General features: G+C 40.4%; 1 protein-coding gene across 6 annotated transcripts in view; it reads right to left on the minus strand.

The window, feature by feature from the left end:
* Nucleotides 1–20,828, minus strand: part of fdx2 (ferredoxin 2) — a 49,702-nt gene that overhangs the window by 17,101 nt on the left and 11,773 nt on the right. For 3 of the 6 annotated variants that reach the window (XM_086034384.1, XM_086034387.1, XM_086034378.1), the window contains exon 2: nucleotides 12,845–12,993. The exons of 1 other annotated variant lie outside the window; for it this stretch is intronic. The gene's annotated coding sequence lies outside the window, so the exon portion shown is untranslated. Of the gene's footprint in view, nucleotides 1–12,844; nucleotides 12,994–13,071; nucleotides 13,140–20,828 lie in introns of all 6 variants that reach the window. 2 more of the 6 variants (XM_086034383.1, XM_086034382.1) reach the window with 2 other exon arrangements.

The following is a 20,828-nucleotide window of genomic DNA, read 5'->3' on the forward strand; positions in this document are numbered from 1 at the left end:
AATATTGCGCTTGTGGAATATGACGTAAGCAGCAAAATCCATCTCAGGGGGCGGCCATTTTGCCACTTGCTGTCGACTGAAAATGACATCACAGTTGCTCAGGGCTCAGGTAGCGACCAATCACAGTTTAGCTTGTGAGTGCCACATGACCAAACTCAGCCGGTCCCTATTCCCCACAAATAACTGGGGTCCATTGTCTACAAATATATATTGTATTGCATTATTTCTCCCCCCTCATTAGCATATTTGTTATTGGAGTAATCCAAAAGAAATTAAAAGTAATCAAGTGACATTACTTGGATTACATAACAAACTACAGTTTAACAGGTAACTAGTAATTGTATTGGAATACATTTTAAAAGTAACCCTCCCAAACCTGTTTAAAACATGATTGTCAATGTTTCCAACTATGATTTATTGTAGCGTCACAACCCATTGTCTTTAAAAAAAAAAAATTGTATTATTATTATTATTTATTTATTCATTTTATTTGAAAAAAAATATTTAGACTTATATACAGTAAGATGCAGTTACTGTGTTCTTGTCCCTAATATGTTACCTAATATTATATCTATAATACCTAAAAAGGAGTGCGGCCGAGTGCCGGATTGAAACTCTGAATATTAGAACTGCGCAGCAGACATGTTCACCTCTAGGTCGCCGGCCTACCACACAGCGAACGCTGAGGTTGAAAAACCGAGAACAGTTGCGCTCACAGCAGGTTCCTCCTGTGTGTTTGTACGGCATCTACAACAAAGAGTGAGAAATTCCTCCTCTTAATGATTCATAGCCACCCACGGAAACCTTGTCTTGTTCTCTCTCCAACTCCCATTCCCAGCGACTGGTTCACGCAACTGTGATTCACGTCTGAAAGGCGTTTGCTGGAAAACCCCGTAAACATCCAGCGGTCGCACAATAGTGCTCCTCTCCATCCAGCGAGTCCATCTCCTCGGTCCCGTCCATAACTTGAAAGAATCATCCATCACTGTTATCAACAAAGACCTTGTCTAACGGCTCTCCCACACACACACTAAGTGGTCATAAAACGTTCTCTTTCAACAGTATGTTTGTTCCTTATCTGTCACGCAAAGCTTCTTTCATGAACTATCTGCTCATCTATTTCGTGTTAAAAACACAAGAACTTTCTCGAGCATTTATACTGACTCATGACATGTTGGAAGGAAATTGACAATGCCGGTGCGCTTGCATTGTTGTGATGTGGCGGGTCTTTTTGTTCAGTTCAGCGGGTTCGATGGGAATGGGGTAAACTGGTCTTCCAGCGGACCGCGCCCACAAACCACACGTTCTCCTAGAACTCGGTCAGGTTCCCGCTAGAGGTACGGCTCTGCTGGGGTCCGTCCATCTCGGCTTCCCGTGTTCAACCTTCCTTCGCTAACCTTCAGCAACCGCTTTGGCAAAGCTTGTGCTTAAACAAGCGTGAACACTGGTTCCTGACAAAGGAAGTGAAGGAGGAAGAGGGGGAGTATAGTGAGAAATGGGGGGAAAATGGGCTGGGTGAGCCAAAAATGTGGGCCTCAACATCTATCACGCCTAGCGAGCACTCGCCAAGCCCAAAACCACAAAGAATGATCTCCTAGAAGAAAGCCAGAAAGGCTTGGTGGAAGGCTTTTTCCTTAGAATTACGCTGGATGAAGACAATATTTAATGAGCAGAGAGGCCTTGCGTCATTGTGGTGGCCAGTTGTCTTGGAGCGGAACCAAACATTCGAGTTTGTTTACACTGAGTAGCGTGACTCGCTAACTATGCTAGCTTGCCACAATCACAATCTATGACGACACTCTAGATTGTCCCTGTGGTTTCTTCTTTGTTTTTTTTTATACTTTTAACAAATATGCTCACAGGCCAACACATGGTTTACAAATACAGTCAACTCTTGCTATTCACGGGATTAGGAACCAAGACCCGCCGCAAATAGCAAAAAATGTGCGAATATTAGACAGTCCCCCCCATAATTATGCATAATTACCAAATGAATAGTTTGAAGAAGAAGAAGAAGATGGAGAAGAAGAAATAAAATGTCAACCGCGATATTACGGCTCATCGATCACGCCCCCGCTATATCGCAGATGTATTTGTCCGAAATTCACAGTTTATAGCGACTGTTTTTTCATTAGGGTTTTTACAGTAGGCCTTTACTGTAATACCTCTGCATGTGTAAAAGGCTTTCCTTTTACAGTACAGTTATTGATGTTCTTTTCAGCTATCTGCTGAACCCTGAAAGAACAGTAAAACACACAAACACAATCAGCACACTCACGCAGGAGTGCTTTTCTGGCACTGTCAATCAAAACACAGCAATATTTTCTCTTTAACTCGTTCACTGCCAGACATTTTCAGACCCTCTTTTACATTTGAAAGAAATAGAAAAAAATATAAATAAGTACCTAGGCTTGAATGGCTGGATTGTGAAAAGACAAATAAATATGTCAATGGCATTCAACGAGTTAATGTCTGATTTTTTTTGCCCGTACTCTGACTTGAATTAGATTATATCGGCTTGAACAAGTATATCGAGTAAGGGGTCCAATGAGTATATTATAAAGTCCTTTGCAAGGACACATAGTCGTATAAAGGGAGTATATTTTATATCAGCTTGGTTGTATTGACCTCTTGCGGGAAAAAAAAACTTTGAACCAGAAGAATGTTGTTAGTCGAGGGTGGCTAACAACAACAGTAATTCAGTTAGATGAACCGCAGAGGTGTCAAAAGTTCTTTAACGCTGTCAGTGAAAAGATTTAGTGGCGTGTAACTCAGGCTAACAAGAATGAGCGGAATCTTTCTCTTTGTCACTCGTGTCACTGCTAAAAGGTTCATTAGCAAACATAGCTCAAGCTTGTCTAGTTCATTGGCGTGTTACACTTAACGTGAACCCTGTGACTTTATCGTCACCAAACACGTTTGGATTATTTTAGAGTGCTGTTTTATGTAAACCGAGTATCCTGTGACACCATTACGGTGTCGTACTGCTTGCTTAATGTCAGAGGCTCTCAAAGGTCATTAATGACCAGTGTCACTCTCCCACTGACAAACTCTGCCTTCACAATGAGGAGGGAGTGAAAACAACTGCTGCAGGGAGTTGAAGTTGGGTATCGGTTGCTGTCTGAAATATCATGTCAAGAATACTGTAGAGTACTGAAGAAGATTTTTGGTTTTCCTGAAGATACAATCTACACTCATTCTACATTGGGAAAATTACAATGCAACCTAGTCATTTGACTTTGAAACTTTGACTCTTATGCATTATAGCATAATTTCCAGATAAAAAAAAAACAAATTAAAAAAAAACGTACGGTAAAAAGTAAAGTCAAGGATCAGTTAATTCTCCTCTAAAAACACATTTGCACTGTTTTTTAGAGAGTACAGTTTGGGGCTGCCAAAACCTCATCTAATGTTTCTCTGGGCCGCTTTAAACCTTTTGTTGCTCTTGATGCATTAGCCGTCTATGGTTTACTGTGTTTACGTTCCAACCGGGAAAGAGTCTTAGTCTGATTGGTCGACTATTCAGATCAAAGTGTGTGCTGGAACATAAGATGGCATGGGACACCAAACAGGTGGCGGCAAAATGCTGTACCTCCATTCTCTTTCTCTTATGCGATCTAAATGTTAGCATGAAGCGTCCCATTCAGTTCTCGGGTACTGTAAGCAGGGAGACAACCAGATGACTTCACGGTTATGTACAAAAAATGCTCAGTATGACTTAAATGATTTACCATTCTCGCTGTCATGTGGCAACCACTTTGTTGGAATAAGCCTTTGAATTCATTGTTGCGTCGACTCCTTATGGGGCAGTTCGCCACAGAGATCAGAGCCACGTTTAGGAATACCACAGGAGAACATCACCAGCATTAACCAAGCCCAGATGACATGAAGGTTCTGGAGAAACCACATCGCCTGACTGAGGAGAAACCTCGGCATTGGCAGTCGATATAGCAATCTCAATGTCAGATGAGAAATACTTATTCGACATTTTTAGGGGCTTCCTGGGACTTAACGGTGACTTTCCATTCCATCTAAATGGTGGTTATGATGTTCATTTGCCCACTTGCATTCAGATCAAAAAAGTAAAGTATAACTACAATACTAACTCATTCACTGCCATTGACGAATTTACTTGTCTTTTCACAGTCCAGCCATTCAATCCCGGGAACTTGTTTATAGTTTTTTCAAAATTTTTTCAAACGTTAGGGTAAAAGAGGGTCTGAAAATGTCTGGCAGTGAATGAGCTAATAATGTTTAGGGACAGCTTTCCATATGAGTCATGCTAAGCTATCTGTTTATAGTCTGTAGCATGAGTTTGGTAAAATGGGTGTAGAACCCATAGCATTATGTCATCACCCCATGCAGAAAACTCAATAAATAAACTGAAGGACCCAAGTTGATTATTTTTACCTCACATTGGCAACATTGTTCGTTAAAGCCTTGGGCATGCAATCAACAAGTCATTTCAGAGGCCCTGAATGACCTGCACCTTGCACTAATTCACCGGTGGTAAACATGAATCAATCCATGCAGAGGTCTCAAGGCAGTGTGAGAAAAAAAAAGCCACAATCAGTGTAAAATTCAAATCGAAACTAAAACCATACAATATATAGTAGGATAGTGTACGAATCGTAAAGCACATCCCAGTAATAACACACTCCCATGGTTGAGAGTTCAGACTAAACACTAAAACACAGAGTTCTGCATGTCAGTCAGTATCTAAAGGATTATCACCACAAGTGTTTTCTTTTTTTTTTTCTTGGTTGGGGGATGACACCATAGAAGAATACCAGTGAAGACTAAAGGGAAAGGTTTGATGGTGCTCGGTAAAAAATGCCCCAAAAAACAAAAATGAAAACTGAGTATGATGATTTGAAAATGCTTTTCAGCCTATATTATATTAAATTGGATACAGTAGATAGGCTACTACTACTATACTACCACATGACCTTTTTGCAAATATTCACTCATTTCGATTTGAGCTTCGAGGTTTCACCTTTTTTCCGGGGATGGGGGGGGGGCATGAAAAGACCGTGTCTCTATATGAAGAACGCAGAGTACGGTCTTGTGAACTCGCCGAGTATGGTCTTCCCAAGAAAATACGCGAGAACTTTCTTCCACAAAACACAAGTCTCTTTGTAAATTGGAACGGCTGTGCACTTGTTAATTTGTCCTCCAATTCTGACGTATTTTTCGATGATAGCAGCACGAAATGCATCCCGGGATATTTTCCCACCAATGCATCCTTTCTTTAATATAATTGACAAGAACAACATAAAGGTATTCTGTGCATTATTCATACTTTTGATTGGAAAAGTACTGCATCCCCGACTAATGACGTTTCACGAGATCACAAGGACCCTAAAAACGGAAATGAATGCAAATTGAGGAACAATGATGAGGACAAGTGCTGTAGACAATGGATGGAGGGTTTGGGAACTATTGTGCTGAAGTACACAAATCACAACTCAATGAAGCTCCAAACACTTTGAGAAAATGTGTCCGGAAACAGTGAGGAGTGCAAGAATCTGACAAGCTTGATGTGCCTGAGCTTCCTCTGAAGCACAAAGCAACCATGCAGCAATGACAGTAGCTTTTCTCTGGAGAGCACAGCTGCTCTGACAAACGGTCCTATGAGCAGTTTGGAACGGGGAGGCACATTTTGCTGCAAAAATAAAGGAAAATATTCACATTCGCCAACACGGATTTATTCATCTGAGACGAAAGCATGTCCAGTCCTCGACCTGTTTACATCCGTCCTTCCCGAATGTGATGTATTACCCAGTAGAGTCATACACATAACATCATCCCCAAAGCGTTCCCACTTGGAATCATCCCCGTAGAACATTACCCTTGAGGATTTGGCCATGAAGAGGTGTCTGATTAGAGCAGATGCAAAAAGACTTCCTCTTCAGGTCTTTGAAAGCACCAGTGAAGACACTCATACGTCTCTCGAGACACTCAACACATCTTCACATCCCCGATGTATCCTGTGAGACTTTTCCATTGCCACGCCACACATCTGGAGCCGGTCAATCCGCCACTGGCTCCTAATGGAACATGTGAATGTGTTCTGAGAAGCGGCTTAAACAGCTGCTCTTAGCTCAGTTACATGGCTTTGGCAAGAGCGCACCAACGTGCCAACACTTCACGCATTCTGAATTCATCGCGTAAATCGACGTTAATGGGCTTCTTCAGAGACGAGGCGGCGGGGCCGCGGAGCAAAACAACTGGTCACGTGAAAATAAGGACATCGGACCGCGACTTGTACAGAGTGAGTGTGCGCAGGGCTCTGAGAGTGAAAGTGTTTGTGTGTGTGTGTGTGGGGGGGGGGGCTTAAATGGGGCGATATGCAAAGAATGAAAGCAAACTTGCAGGAATTAGCATGAGAGCGAAAGGTCAAAACTTAACAGATACCTCGCTTCCTGGGAATATTACCTCTGTGGCCTGGGGCAAACGCATAGCTCAACTTATGCAAATACACATACTTGTAAGTGAGCCAAAGGTAGGAAACAAAAAACCATTGCAGTTTCCTGTAGGAACATGAAGGGTCAACCATGGTGAACACAAACCTTTTCAAACCCTCTAATGAGGTATGGGTAAATCACATGTGGCAATTAAGAAGAAGCAGTATCAATAAGCAACTCATGTGGATAAATACACAAACAATCGGCTGGATAAAACTAGGACATTATTCCCTTAAAGGGGAGGTCAACCCGAACATATGATTTTCAAGAATATTTTCTATGCGAGCCCACTAGTTGAAATAAGGCATTCTGATAAGTATTGCGTTTGTGGAATAAGAGTTCATTAATCCACCCGTTTTTAGCCATCTCAGGGGGCGGCCATTTTGTCACTTCTGTCGGATGAAAATGACATCACAACTGCTCAGCGCTCAGGTAACGACCAATCACGGCTGACCTGTTTTCTGAAGCTGAGCCGTGATTGGTCATTACCCGAGCTCTGACTTTAATTAGTCTTTCATATGCTTTTGGGATGGCATGTCTTGTGGCACCTCAAAATACCATGTGGTTGAACTTTGATTTGTTTGACTTTCAAGACAAAATTTCCCATTTAGATCCATTCTATTTGGAATAATTTCTTCCAGAATTCAAACTGTTGTCACCATAAAACTTTGACAGTAAGTATGCATAGCAATTTTTTCGCATCCATCCATTTGTCCATTTACTATAGCGACCACTAGTGGTGGATGAGAAGCAGCCTATACCATCTGATTTTGGACAAAATTATGATACCCTGTTGGAAGGCACATATAGACAAACTATTATTCCCATTCACGATCACACTTACGGGCAATGAAGCCATCAATGAACCAAATCTGCATGTTCTTGGACTGAGTAGCTAAACAAGCATGGGGATGGAAAACTCCACACAGGAGGGCCAGAGCAAGATCCATGAGACAGACACGCATCCCCTTTTTAGTATCAGTGTACGCTATTAATTTTCACTGTATAATCAGAACAAAACAGTAAAATGTTCTTTAAACAGTCGCTTAACTTTAATGACAAATGAGGGGGGCTAATAAACATCTTTGTTCTGGCTGTTAGCCTTTGGACACCACGCTAAGGGATGTGGTGCCAGGTTTTGCTCCTCCTTTTCAGTCAACCGGCAGTTGTCCTTTTTAACTTTCGCTGGCAAACAAATATCAAATCAAATATTAATGTCATATAGAATGTTAAAACATAACACATTTAATACTGCCTTTTGATCAAAAGGGACAGGCAGCTAGCCAGTTGGCAGCTATCTAGCGGCAGCTAAGCGTCCGAGCAAGCCAACGGGAATTGAACAAAAACAGCTAGCTGAAACCGAAACTGCGAAAAGAAAAAAATGGTAAGAGCCTTAAATATCACGTCTCAGAAACGGCCGTTCGGTAAAATCACCACATTTTCCCGGAATTCCCGATGACCAGCATGACATTGGCTACAACTGTCGTTCTTTCAAAAAAAAGTGCCTCCCAAAAATCCAAAGTAAAAGGCAAAACACTCAAAGAGTTGTCCTTTGATAAGTCCTCAAATGAAAAGATGACATATGGTATGTTGAGGGTTCAAACTGACATACAGCATATTTTTCTCCAAACTGTAAAACCTTTGGGGATATAACAACTGTATTGCTTTACTTTCAATAAAAGCAACTCAATGTAGCATTTGAGGGAAAGAACCATTTGTGGAATGTTCATCTCCATAGCTCAGATATCAGTGTCGTGACCACCTCTCATACCGGGAAACAGTCGGTGAGGAAAAGTCTGACCCTACCCTAAAATATTATTTGTCCTTTTCATTCAAGATGAATGAGATGCTAGACTTATATTTCCTTTCATCGTTTTTGTGGTTGCAGCTCCCAAAGCCTCTTTTTGTGTGTTCTCTGCTGATTTTGGCACGGTTTCCAGCTATCATCAAAAAAAAAGAGAAAATGTTGGACTACCAAAAGAAGAATATATGTTTCATTTACAACACTATGACACCCATCCAACCAAACTTTAAAAAAAATGTCTCGTCACTGCAAAACGTACATCATATTCAGTCATCCATGTCATCGCCTATGTCATCATCAATGTCAGAACACGAGACTGCTGTTGCATTTGTGTCGCTCAACATATAGAGTTTGATCGTTTCTCTAGCAATGTATACATTTACGGGGACCAGAGGAAACACGCTATGCCCATCAATCAAATTCCATCCGTCGTCTCTAGCACTTGTGCTTGTTATCGTCAGGGGTGAGCTGGAGCCTAATCCCAGCTGACTTTGGGTGGGAGGCGGCATACACCGAGGACTGGACTCCAGCCACTTGCCGTGAATCAAATTCTCAACCCAAACATACAGCATGCTGAGTATATTCAAATAATGAGATTATGGATGGACGGGAAGAGCAAGCAGATGGTGCACATGAATGGTGCAGCCAAAGTGTGTAAATGACTACATGAATTTTTAGGTTAATTTGCACTTTTGCGTACATTGGGATTGTTTTCATAACGTGTAAATGTGTCCCAGGTCTTTGTTGTTTCAACTCGCCTTCAAATGTAGCTACACTGGGTAATCCTGCAAAGGTTTTCACAGTGTGTGAATTACACTATTACATTTCAGAATGAACCTAAATCGCACTATAACGTTTGGAGGTGAACTTAATATGAGCTTTTCTTAATCTTTGATGGCACATATGTCCAGATGTTCAGGAAATGTATTGGTCCATTCATATATCAAACACCTGTTGACAGTTTTGCTGTCCAGAGAGAACAGCAAGTTGAGTAAAAATTACTGCCACATTGAACAGTTGAACATGTGCAATCAAACGTTTGGAGGTTAAATTCAGTTCACGTGTAAAAGTTAAAGTGGACTTTGGGTCCATTTGAAATGTCACCTGAAAGTGACATTTAGTGAGTAATGTTATGTGTGACGGAAGAAAGAACCATCACAAGTAGACTTGTTAAAGATGTCAACCCAAACATTTCTTTTCAAGAATGTGTTCTATGCAGTTCCACTTGTTGAAACAAGGCATTCTGATTAATATGAAACATGAGTTAAGCAAAACAATAATTTTTAGCCATCTCGGGAGGCGGCCATTTTGTGCACTTCTGTCGACTGAAAATGACATCACAGTTACTCAGACCAACCACGGCTGACCCGTTTTCTGAAGCCGAGCCGTGATTGGTCATTACCTGAGCCGTTGTGATGTCATTTTCAGTCGACAGAAGTGACAAAATGGCCGCCCCCTGAGATGGCTAAAAAAGGGTGGACTTTGCTGCTTAACTCATATTCCACAAACACAATTATTAATCAGAATCCTTTGTTTCAACTAGTGGGCCTTGCATAGAACATATTCTTAAAAAAAACGTTTGGATTGACTTCCCCAGAAGTCACAGAAAGCAGTTTGAAGCCTTTTGTTGCATTGCTATCACACGACAGGTTTAAAGAAAGAGGGCCAAAAGGAAGTAAATGAGATGTTGGAGATCCTACGATGGAACAGAGGTTGTCACAACGAGGTAGAAAGGAAGTGTCAACAAACAAAGACATAGTCCTAACGAGGAAAGTGCCACTTCAGCAGAACATTTCCTTTGTCAAACACTTCCCAGTCAATTCCCACTGGACTCCTTGAAAGCATCGACAACGCGTACATACCGAACCAGCTGCGAGTGTCGGCTTCATGAACCTGCCGATTTATCGCCGCGCCTCAAGCTCCTAAACCTTCTGACTGTGACCGTCTTTCCAAGGCTATTAAACACATTGTTCCCAAAAACGCACCGGCTCTCTTTTCACAGGATTTCATGCTTTGCTGTCCAAAAGGCGGCAGCAGATGTGCGAGAGCAGATGTCTCGTGTCTCAAGTCCACGAGGGGAGTCAAAAGGCGGGAGATGAGATTTAGAGAGTGAGGACAGTTGGGAGAAAAGAAGAAAAAAAAAAAGACGTTGAGATGAAAGTGTGATGAATGACAGAATCTTTATCTCTGCATGCTAAACATCTTCAAGGGAGGGAGTCAGGCCTATTTAGGAAGTGCTTTATATATTCCAGAAAAGCCACCAAGGCAAGCACTTGAGATTAAAACACATTCAATGACTTGAATACATTCATATTAAATATCTGTGTGAAAACATCAAACAAATATTTAGAGGCTCTGGGAAGCTTTTTTCACAACCAGAGGATCGCACATGAAGTCTTTTGTTTGCACTCTCTCATGCTCTTCTAAAGGGGCCCCGAGATGTGTTCATTACCTCTGCCAAGGAAGTCTTGCTTTTGGGTGTCTGTTAGGGATGCCACTCACAATTATTTTAATAATCACTTTATCTGTTGATGATTTTGCGACTAATTTGATGAATGGGTTGAAAGGAAAAAACGTTTTGAGTTCCATGGGCTGCAGAAATCGGGTAATAATTACTGTTGAGAAGCTGACATTTCGAGCATTTGGACTTTAAAGTGGAAGTCAACTCAAACATTTATTTTTTTTCAAGAATACATTCTATGCAGGCCCACTAGTTGAAACAAGTCAATATGATTCAAATCAAATATGAGTTCAGCAGCAAAATCCCGTTTTTAGCCATATCAAGGGGCAATCATTTTGTCAGAATGATTTGATTTATGTTCTCCAGAAAATGATTGGGAAGTGGTGCTAGCGCCTTTGCACTTCTGGTGCATTGTTTTCTAAATCAAATCATCTTGTAGGAAATTTACTTTCAGGAAAATATTGTGAGATGAGTTTGAATATCGAAGATATTGATATTGAAGAATTTTGGAATCATATTTTGGGGTATATTTATGGTAAAACTATTAACATGGGCAATTATTTCAAAATAATTTGAGGGTGTGTCCATTACTTGTCAATTTTCAGTATTTGCACTAAGGCTTAGTACCTAATATATTCTGTTACAGCTTTGTTGCGAGGTCTGTGTAAAAGAGGGTTTTGTTTCTTGAAATCTGCACTCCAATCAGTGCCATTCTCATTAAAATGTTTTTTGGTGCACTGATTTAATTTGTGGTCAGTTTACGAATTCCCATGAGCAGAAGAGTGTTTATTTTGAAACCATTAGCCACAACGGTTGGTTGTGAAATTGCTATGGTGTTAAATAGGGATTAAGCAGAGATGTAGGTAAGTAAACAGCATTCAACTGTAGTGCCTCTGTGGAGATCCACTGAGCAATAGTCAAACTCTTCTTTTTAGCCTGCGTGCAGCTGTCTGCCTTTTTCCCCCGCTCTCTTCTCCTTGTCCAACAACTTTCCCCGCTTATATCCTTCCAAATTGCTTCTGGCAAGGCCTCCTTTTAGAGAGGGGTAAAGGTCCTGGATGACATGTCCCAGTGGGACAGTCAGGGGGACATCAGGAAGCTTGTGAAAGCCACAGCCAATGTCTCATTTCAGCCTCTCTGCCACATGTAAAAATTCCTCTGCCGCTGTCTGGTCGCCTTCAACGCACATGCGAAACATGCAAGACGCGCAACCACAGCGGCTAGAGTATTAGCAAAACAGCGAAATAGCTGAAGGCCCTTGCTCCAAACCTTAGTGGTTATGCCTTGAGGTGGCCTATCGGGACTCATTTGGCAGCAATTGGCAGCTCAATCACTCATATAATTGAGCTTCCGTAAACAAGGAAGTCTGTTAGTCTTGAGGAAAGATTAAAAAATTCCCTCTAGAAAGGGATCCACAAAACAACAGTGAGCTAAAACTCACAATCACAAAGTGGGGTTACAAGACAATGTAACAATGGCGGCAAACATAAAATTCCCATTGCCAATTGTTTTCAATAATACACTCATACTTTCCAAACCCACCCACAAGAGATTCAATCTGTGATGCAAAGGCACAATATAAAAAACTATTAAAAATTTCACACACTTTTAACACACTTAAACCTATCAAAACAAAGTTTTTAAACACATTGTAAACATATCTGAACTAAAATACCAGTGGTGGGCATGTCAACCTGTCAGTTATCCTGCCGCCATTATTTCAGGCCGCCCCAGTTTGTCCGAGTCGGCGTCAAGAACGTACTTATCGGTACTGGATCACACGCAGGTGTTGCACAAGCAGACACACAGCCAAATAAGGAAAAAAAAATAAAATAAAACATTTTGGTCCCAAAGACAGCAATGACATTGTCCCATACTGTTTTTATTTCACCAATCATCACGCTGTGTGTGTGGTTGTTGTTTTCGTTTTATTTTTTCTCTTTATTTGGCTGTTTGTCTGCCTGTGCCGCGCCTGCGTGCGACGTCATACGTTCTCGACGCCGTTCGGCTGTCGCCGACGAGGGGCGGACCGAAATAACGACGGCATGTGTTTTTTGTGCCACCATTGCCTATTTGCTACAGTTGTGTGGTTTCCAACGATTTATGGCGGACCTGGCAAAGGATTTGTGGGAATGACGTTTAATCTCATCAGTGTCGGTATGTTTTGTTAACCCCAGCAAGCCTCCGGGCAGCAGCTTGCCTGATTGGCGGCGTCTCATCTGAGTTTCGACGACATCTCCGCTCGCAGCTGCGTTTTAGTGCTGAAGGGGAAGAAAAATAAAAGAGCAACTGTGAGATTTATTGTTTAGGACAGATAAGTCCAAGTAATGTGAACTCACCAGCAGTTGTGGATGGCAATAAATTACAAATGGGATGATCAGAGCTCAAAGGTACCCTTACGGCCACACTGAGAGAAAAAATACGACCACAATAATGTCGTCAATGTAAAAAAAAAAAAGGTGTGCATTTGAGAAAAAGAGTATAAATATGAAGAAAAGTCCATTGTAAAATTACAAGGTAAAAGTTTTACAAGGATAGTCATAATATAATACTGTATTATGATGAAAAAAAATCAGATATTATGAAATACAAGATACTATACAAGAGTCACAATATTACAATATTACAAGACAAAGTTATCATTTTAGAAGAATAATGCTCTACTTTTTAAAAGAAAAAATTTACATTTATTACAAAAGTAATAAACAGTAAAAAGTTGTAACTATCAGAATACGTTATTAAGACATTATTCATGTAACCTTATTTTTTAAGTTATTAACGTTGACTCATTTTTTTGGAGGCATGTAAAACATTGTAGAAATCCATTAATTCTTATTCTTATTATTATTATTATTACAATTATCATTTATACTATATTTTTAAAATCATCCCACTGTGCGGCACAGTTATGGGGAGGGCACAAGAATGATTAAGAGTGGGTGGGGATGTTTCCCTGAAGTCGGCTGTGACCACTCCCACAGTGGCGCAGCCCCTCTCTCTCAGTTCTCCGGACCAGCACTGGTCTGTGAAATTACCAACACTGGGTCTAGCCCCCCTTTGGCAAGATTACACCACACGCCGCACAGAATTTATGACGTTCACGAAAATTGAGCCGAATGGCCTTTTTTCCTCCTTATAACTAGACCAAAACGGTTGTCCTAATAACAACTTAAAATACTCCTAATGGTTCAAATTGTTTGGGTTTTTTTCAGCATGGCCCTGATAGTTTTTTTGAATAGCCTTTGAGATAGTGGTTTAAAGAGAAGCGAGAAATTTGGAGATAAATATGTTCTCTGGAAACTTTGTAATGTTGGACATTTCTCAGGAGGTTTCCTCTGGCTGCCGTCTGAGGTTATTTCTGATCAACTCAGGCGAAAGAGCAGAAGGAGAGAATGTGGGAAAACTGAGAAGTCAAATACGCCTATGGAGGAATGTGCATGTTGCATGTCTTAACATGTAAAAATGTTTGGCTAATGTAATCCCTGCAAATGCAATCACTCAAGAGTGGAAGTAGGGGGAGGTTTGATGTGCAAATTAAGATTCCCTTTGCTTTGCATTGTGGAATCTACACATTTAGTAGAAGGTGAAAGACCAGCTGGTTTGTATCTGCGTGTGGACTCGTGTTACTCCATTCACTTAAGCCATGCGCCACAGATAAACTGGACCCAGCTGCTGGTAAGTTTATGAATGCAAAACTCCCAACGACCGACTTAATTGTTTGCAAAGGCTGAATGACAGCACAGCATTGAACTGTACTAATTGACGTGCTCAAAGATTTGGAGCCCTAATATCGTGCCCAAGGCAAGTCTCGTGTAGATCGCAGTCTAACATACTGTAGGTGGAATTTTTCTTTCTTTTGGTAATTTGGTAGACAGGCGCCCACACACATCCATAGTTGTGCCGTGGTCAGGGCAGGTGCTTTTAAAAATATATTGAAGATGATGATAATAATAATTTGCTCAATGAATTGATTTCTACAATGATTCAGAAGGATTGATGCCCACTGTTGTCATATTTATGAGTAAAATCAGATCCACAAAATCGCGTTACGCCACATGCACCACAACTTAGACCTGCTTTTAGCTGGTCCAAATTCTAGTCTACTTTCTGTCACCGAATCAGGTCTGCTGGGGGGCATGGAATAAAAACGCCCTCAATCAATCAGAATGTCCATCGCTGTGGAAGGAGGTCTGCCAAATTCCCAAACACGGGAAACTAGACTTGCCCCAGCACAGGAATGACGATGCGTCCGTTTTTGTGCGCCAGTCCAAAAAAAATGGTGCCCTTGATGTCATTCCAAGGAAAGAGACCCCCCAAAAAAGGGTGTGTGTTATAACGCTAAATAAATCAAACGCTCTTACACTCAATAATTTATCACATGCTTTTGTTTTGTGAGGCAACAGTATTTATAGGTTGTCCCCTTCATAAACTTGAAAAGAAGAGCAGCCACAAACATTTACGCTGTGGAGACAAACGTATCAGATGGCAGACAAACAAATGCGCTAACACAGCTCAGATGTAGACCACATGGTAGTCTGCTTGACCTTGCAATGCTTTAATGCCTCCAGGAAGTGCGAGTCCATGTGTGCGCGCCCAGGACGTTCACTTAACAATTACGCAGAGAGAATCTGGTTGTCAGCAACTTGACTGCCTTCTTCTGAGAGTATTTATCCAAGTTGGACCTTTGAGGCTATATTTTTGTTAGGAATTATTATGTTTTGAATTATTATTTTTTTTGTTCACACCGAGGGACCGTTTTAGGATCAAATTGGATAAAAAAACAACTGGGTCATTCCTATAAGAAAGTAAAACTGAAAATGCAATTAATTTAAATCTTTGCCAACTGCTAGTGTGACATGCTTTTTACACTGGCGTTGTGATTGATTTTTTTCAGGTCAGTTTAAAAGAGGATTGTTTTTGGCAATGTTACCGTCCATACACAATTTTTTCCAAAAACACAACTAAAAGCTCTTCTGTTTTTACTAGGTCGTTGTTATGGAAGCGTACACAGAGACAAGAAGAATGTTGAACATTCTTAAATGCAAGTGGAAGGCAGAAACACATTCACAATTGACAATATTACAGTATACTGTAGTTTGGACAATAAAATGTGACGTGATTTTTTTTTTAAACACAATGTTACGCAGGATGGGGCTTGCTATGCGTAAAATAAAAAATGGCTTTTATACGTTTGCTGGCTTCAAAGTAGGTTTTGGTACATTAAGTCCCACCATGTTTTTTTTTTTATGCAATAATGCTAATGTTCCTAGAATTTCAAATGTTCATGTATTAACACATTTAATCGATACACAAGAATTTTACATTCAAAAATATAATAAAATAAATTTTTAAAAAACTTAAATATTAGTGTTATTTGCACTTTTAATTCTGGTCTCAGCAACCACCCTTGCGTGTAACAGTAAATATAAAACGGCATATGTTTTAAAGTGATGTGACTTTTTCAGAGTTGAGTAGAGGTCAAAGATAGAAAAAGGACTTATAAGTCAAATTAAATGGACTCCAATGGTAAGAAATGAAAACGTGGCCTTCTCTTCACTTGTACCTTATCTTCGCCGTGGCTTTACAAATGATTCTGCCTGGGATGCTGAGCGGAGATCTGGCATTCATTTACATTCTTACTGAGGTTTTTTTTTTTTTCTTTAGGAAGAGAGATGGAATTTCAAATGGCCACAAAGAAACAGAGCAGCAATCTTTCAGGCAAAAAAAAAAAAAAAAGGAAAAAGAAAAAGGCGTCCCACAGGGATCACTATGGCTGTCGTGTGGTTAAAATATCTTGTGTGCGTCTATCTCCTCTGATTACCCTCAGGCCTCCAGAGGGTTCCATACGGGCATGTGTTGTTCCTATGTGCATATTTGTAAAAGTGTGTACGGCTGATTTGACCATTGGTTGCATGTCATTAAAAATCCATTTGTAAAATCATTGGTAGTTCCAATCGTCACTAACTGGAAAAGCATTCATACGATCCTAAACATTTGTTATGACAAACGATTGTAGGGATTTTGCCACTCCCGGTCGTGATGATATCATGTTTCATTACATCAGCGAGTAAAGTGGCAAGATTGTGCTGACACTATACAACTTTATCTTGCATAGTTGAAGTTTGTCAAATAGCCAGATTCCAAAAGCCCGTTTATGAAAAGTGAGCCAACCGTGACAGTCTAATGTGTGTTAATGCTCTTGAGTAGTTGCATATTTTCACATTAGGTATGATTGCTACCATCTTTCACGTTGCTTTCCGTGCTGACTACATTGCACGTAGGGTGCGAGCGCAAATTAGTTCAACTGAACGTTGAATCCAAATGTACACTGTCCAATTTCAACTCCGGGTCCATCATGGTAAAGCAGTTAATGCCGCGGTGCTTGAACTTTTGCACCACCTTCGAAAATAGGGTCGCCAAGTACCACCTGAATGAGTAACATAACTTTTATTCCACAAACGCAAAATTAATCAGATATTTCAACTAGTGGTCCTGCTGGGAACATATTCTTGAATGAGTAATATTATAGTATAGTAGTGTAGCAGGCCTAAGGGTTCAACCAAAACATCATTAGATGTTACACCAAATACATCTAATATTATTGTAAGCCACTGTAACATTACACAGTTTAAACATTGAATCCGCACTTAAATATTGGGAAAAACAAATTTAAAGTATTAAAAAAAAATGTACTTAAAGCGGAAGTCAACGCAAACATTTTTTTTTTCAAGAATATGTTCTATGCAAGCCCACTAGTTTATTCCACAAATGCAAAATTAATCAGATATTTCAACTAGTGGTCCTGCTGGGAACATATTCTTGAGAAAAATATGTTTGGGTTGACTTCCGCTTTAAAAACAGTTCTTTCAATTTTAATTCAAATGGTTTAAAGTTTAATACAACTGAACTTTGATTAGGCAGTGATTGATTCTCAGATAAGATAAATACTTAAATAAATACTGTACTAAATACTGAAAACAAATTGGCAGACAATTGCAGGTCATTTGTGGTCACTTCTGGGGATGTTCTATGGTTAACTGTTTAGCTAAGACGTTTGCCAATGGAATTTATTGGATTTTTCTTTTTTTTTTTGGGATGCATGACTTTAATTTTATGAATTGACTGGAAATTGAAACAAGCTTTTGTTTTTTCTTTGATTAATGCTATGCTGAAGTACATTTTCACGCCCTTACCTGCATGCTTTCACATTCAGGTTAATTCACATATATTGCCATTTCATTTTCACAAATTGCACAGAAATGAAACTTTAAATGTAATGCATAACATTTTATTTCGGTTTTGGTCTTTACAATTCTCTTCGGTCACATTTTTTACTGTTCATTCCCTTATAAATCCTGATTCACAGGTGTTCCCATGGAAAGTTTTCCATTTTAAATATTTTGCAATGCCAGTGAACACCATTTTGTTGCTCAACATTTCACGTGAAATGAAAAACCACCTTTTGGGAGCTACAATATTCTTGCTTTTCATTGTTTCCGGCCGCAGCAGGCATATATTTTCCGAGGGGGGGGCCTAAATTACGAAATCATACACAAAAAAACATGAGGTTTAATATAGTTCGAATATAGTTTCTAAGTGGGTTTTAATAGGTCTGGCATTGTGTGTTGATGGTGGCATGGCAGGAATGAACGCATCATTCCAAGGCTCAGAGAAGCCGGTGTCAATTTCACACCCTCAAACCATTTCATCTGAAATCTGGATCTGATTAGGCCCCTTGTCTGCCAGTGCTGGATGAACACATCCAGACTTCATGCATACACACGCACGCACGCACGCACGCACGCACGCACGCACGCACGCACGCAGCCCTCCACCCCACCCTAAAGAGCTCCATCACTGAAACGCAGCCAAGCCAAGAGAAATAGACCACATCACCAATAGCGTGTTCGCTGACCTGAACCGCAGTCTCCAGCAGAGAATGGAGACCTCGGCGAGCCGATCAGATGTCTTCCGTCTGGACTCCGTGAAATAACACACACGGCCCAGACGCAGATGCACTCACATACGCGCAAACACGGGAGAGGTTGCTTTTTATCAAAAGGTGTGATTGGCTGTTATCAGCCTAATAGCACCAATCAGGGGTCATTTCCTGCGAGAAAAGAATCTTAATTGAGATGAGATGATGAGTCATTGCTAATCTCTCTCTGCGGGGAGACATCAGATAACCTCAACCCGTTTCCCACATCCTCCCACAGCTTTCTGTCTTGAGTCCACTCAAAGCCACCGGGCCATCAGAAGGGGGGAAAAAAAAAAATCAAGTTTTAGATGAAAACGATCGAGGTAAAAATGGAAAGTTTTTCCGAGTGTTTGAACAGTTTTGCATACAGACGACAACATTGCCAAAATCGTTTAATCCATGAGTTGGCTTGAAAAGCAAAGTTGTCATTTTCATGCCTATATTCAAAAGCAGAACATTATTTCAAATTGATGGCAATGGAAATGTACAAACATAAATTATGATTCATTTACTGGTTTGGTCCGTAACATGTCAGAAAATAGGCTATAAGGTTGATCGTTTCTTTCCAAAGGCAAATGTTTGCAAATGATTTATTTTGATTCAACAGAAGACTGTTAACTGTTGAAAGGCTGACATTTGGGGGAATTTGCACAAATTTAAAGTAAACAAGGTCAAACGATTAATCTAAAATAGTTACAAATTAATTTTATAATGTGTTAGTCGTTGATTAGTTGATTAATCGTTGCACCTCGAGTAGTCATATAGATAGATGTGGCAGGCCACAAATTGGCAATGTCACTTTGTAAAGACAACGGAAAATTGTGTTGTTTTCCAAAACAGTCATTTCAACACCTATTTTCATCAATCCATCCATTTTCTACACTTTTTAACCAGGTCAGGTTTGCGGCTAATTCAGAGCGGACGAAAGGCAGACTCAACACCTGAACTGGTTGCCTAATCAATCGCTAGGCGCATATAAAGAGAGACAACTTTTCACACTCACATTCACACCATCACTCACTGGAAACTGAAACCACACACACGACCCATTTTCAAACGTGTGCACTTTTGGGCTGCTTCATCATTCAGCCACTGAGTAATCCAATAGCGGAAAGTTCACACTATACGCTCAATGTAAATGTATGTGACAGCAGGGAGGGAAAATAGACCAAAAGACGAAGCCATTACAATTGCAAACAGCGAGGAATGTTTTCTTATCGTCACAGACGTTAGTGTGGGCCGGCCGCCCTGATGATGGGGTCTTATCGGACACTTTGGACAGACAATTGAGTGGTGATAGATTCCAGGGGGTGGGCGGGAAGAGTGTGATAACCTGGGGGGGGGGGGGGGGGGGACTCCAGTGGCCTAATTATTTTGGTTATGCTGTAGAGGGGAAGGAACTTAGCAGCCAAAACCCACGTTCATAGCCACATTCATACACGATATCAAGGGTGGGGGTGACAGATGAGCCAGGTCATATGTGGATGAGGTGGAAAAATATACAAAAATTAAAATATATACAGGAATGTATGTCCACCCATCCTAGCCTTCAGCTCGGGAGTTTTGGGGGCAGCAGATTTAGCTGAGAAACCCATAAAATGCATAATACAGAAAAAAAAAAACATATATAAGTCGCACTGGAGTATTATTAAATTATTTATGCATTTTAATAGCTTTTAGGATTTATCTTTATGTTCTTTATGTGAGTTAAAATAACATGTGAAATAATATACAGGTAATAATGTGTGAATAATTTCACACATAAGTCGCTCTGGAGTATAAGTCGAACCCCCGGCCAAACTACGAGAAAAATACGGTAATAGCATAACATCTACTTACTAAAGCCTATGGTGATGATAATTCCCTAGCTTTTGGCCAAAACCAACTGGGATAGTCTCTAGCTCACCTGCGACAAGCAAAATGTACAAAATGGATGGAGGGCTAGTGCTGTTACAGCTACAAAGAGTCTCCAACAATTTGTTCTTCTGTTTATACTTCCTGTCAGCATAATGGCCCCATATCACATTTTCTAATATATTTTTGCTTCTTCAGGCATGTCTGAGAAACAACAGACAGAGGCTCATACATCTTCTCCTTTCCTCAGTAGGTGGTCCTCAT

Source organism: Filicampus tigris, chromosome 6 (assembly GCF_054856515.1).
Source record: "Filicampus tigris isolate MCC_2025a chromosome 6, RoL_Ftig_1.0, whole genome shotgun sequence".
NCBI classification, from domain to species: domain Eukaryota; kingdom Metazoa; phylum Chordata; class Actinopteri; order Syngnathiformes; family Syngnathidae; genus Filicampus; species Filicampus tigris.